The following is a 2,713-nucleotide window of genomic DNA, read 5'->3' as shown; positions in this document are numbered from 1 at the left end:
CTATTTCTCCTTACAGCCTCATCCATGGACTTTTTGAGATAAGCAATACTCCTGCCTAAAATCTTGTTCTCATCAGCTTTTGGAGGAGGAAAGTCCACTTCTTTTAAAGGATTCTTTGTTGAGTCCTTATTGGATCTTTCATTGGGCTTGAGAATTATAGCTTGTAGTTCTTTGGAAGAAGCTTCTCCATCCTTATGACTCCCTACTGGCATGAGCTCCATGTTGATTGGTTCAATTTTTGTGCTGTATTTCACAGTTGTTGATTTGTCTTGTGTAGAACCAAACAACAGTTGCAACCTTTCATCAATTCTCCTCCTTTGCTCTTTCACTTGAATTTCAGCTGCTGCTAGCTAAATCAAATCAATTCCATCAGGCTTGTCCTTGATTTGAATGATTGGAGAAGTAGTGATGGCATCACTAGCACTTTAGATATGTTGATTTTTGTAGATGGCTCTCCTTCCCCTTCCCTTGTACTCTCCCCCTTTTTGTTATCATCAAGGAGAGGGGTCAAGCCTTGTGCTTTTGCCAGCTGCATTAGGAGACTGGTTTGAGATTGTTGATTGTGAAGAATGGTGGCCACAGAATCTTCAATAACTTGAACCCTGTCTTCTAACTTGGCCAACCGTTTTTCAGTAACAGATTCTTTCTTCAATCTCAAAACCAAGTCCTGCAATGTACCATAGGGCATGACTGAATCCAATTTGTCTGAAGTATAGGTTTTCAAGTCAGCAATATCCTTCCTGAGATCATCCATACTGAGATTCTGCTTCACTTGCTGCAGCTTCATGAGATGCAGTGAGTCCAGGTGAGCTTGAAGGATAGCCTTGATACTTGCATGTGAAGTATTCTGAATGGCCTGTTGAATAGTGTTGATTTGTTTGACTAAAGAGACATTGAATTCCCCTGATCTGTACTCCTTAGTCAAGGCCCATTCAGGTAGATTTGGAATTGAACTAGGGCCTTCATCTCCCCCTAAGTTCATGCTTCCATCAAAAGAAATAGAGTCATCATCATCAGAATTTGCTCCAAATTCCTCAGATGGCTCACCAGCTGTAGAAGGCATTTTGTTAATGGCAGTTTTATCCCTTGAAAGAGATTCTGTTGTGTGCACTAGATGTAGTGACCTTTCTGCCTCCTCATTGCCCTGAGCAGCCAACAGTTGATAGGCTGTTACAGGATGAGTAAAAGTGTCAGCATCCAAGGAAATGTTATCAATTACAGCTTTGTAATGTTGCTGAAATTGTCTTTCCTTGTCAGCATCATCCACAATCATTGACTCATTAGCAATGGCTGGTTCCACCCTTGTATCTACTGTACCTGCTTTTCTCTCTTTTTCTCTATGTTCTTGCATCAGGGGCTCCCCCTGGCTCACACATCTCACTCCCTCACCTTCACCTACTAAGGTGGTACTCCACTCACTTACTTTTGCCATGCTGGAAGAAATAGCATGCATTTTTGAGCTCTCAATCTCTCCTTTTGCCTGGGAGCAACCCAGCCTCTCACTCAAATTGTCACTCCCTTCCCTCAATCTTAAGAGTGATTGCACAGTATTCATGTCTTCTACACTTGGAATTAATTCAGTTATTTGTGTAGAGACTGTCAACGGATGTGGAATATCCGTTGAAGGTGAAACTGATGTTATCAATGGATAACTGCTGTTAAGCTTATCCGTTGAAGAACAACCACTTGTCAACGGATGAGTGATATCCGTTGAAGAAGGAAAAGAAGTGGAAATTGAAAGTGATATAACTGTTGAATCTGTGTAGATTGATTTGAGATGTGGTGACACAGATCCTTCAATCATATCTGAAAGAATTTGCGGGTGATCCAACAAATCATCTAAGAGATGATGATCACCTGTATTTGAGTGGGGCTTCTCCCTGAGTTGTAAAGAGGGAGAATCAGGAATTGATGGGAATAACATATCCACATCCAGAGATGGTGATGAAGTGTTTGGTGATTGATGTGTGATTATTGTGAGAGAATGGGGCTGTGACTCCACATTTATTGGAGTCACATCAAACTGAGTTTGAGAAGGCATAGATACAGATGGATGTATCTGTGCAGTGTGTGCACCCTGTGTAGAGGATTGGGTTCTGGCCTTCTTTCTTCTAGTAAAGGCTTTTGTTGGTGAGTGTTTGGCTTTAGTGTCCCTCCCTCTTTTATTCTGTGTTCCTGGTTTGGAACTATTTTCAATAGTAACATCCTTTTGGGAGGATGCTACTAGGGATGTGCTAGATACCTTTTCAACCACCACAGCTTTTTGAGAAACTGTGGCTTGGCTAGCTTGGGAAGCACTCAACTTTCCTTCCTTATCCTGGGGGTTTCTTTGATGTTCACCCCTCCCCTCACCACTCACACCCTGTTCACTCACCTCAGGGTTAATAGTTGGTGTTACAACTGTTGTCTTTTGAGAAACAACAGAGGTGGATTTCTTTGTCTTGGATTTTGAAAGTTTAGTTTTGGTGACCTTGGTAGAAATCTGTTGGGGCATCACAGATTTCATGGCCACACTAGAAGATAAAGAAATAGAGGGGTTGGAAGAAGTGGGAGTTGTAGAAGCAATTACCTCACCTACCTGAGGTGCATTCATGATTGGTAAATATACCAATGGCACACTGCTGTTAAGATCCATTCTCTTCAAGTCTGCAAGAACTCTTTTCTCTTGTGCCCAGCACTTGAGTTTATTATTCTCATTGATTATGACTAAACC

The sequence above is a fragment of the Apium graveolens genome, chromosome 7 (genome assembly GCF_009905375.1).
Source record: "Apium graveolens cultivar Ventura chromosome 7, ASM990537v1, whole genome shotgun sequence".
Lineage (NCBI taxonomy): Eukaryota > Viridiplantae > Streptophyta > Magnoliopsida > Apiales > Apiaceae > Apium > Apium graveolens.
This window is presented reverse-complemented; position numbering follows the sequence as displayed.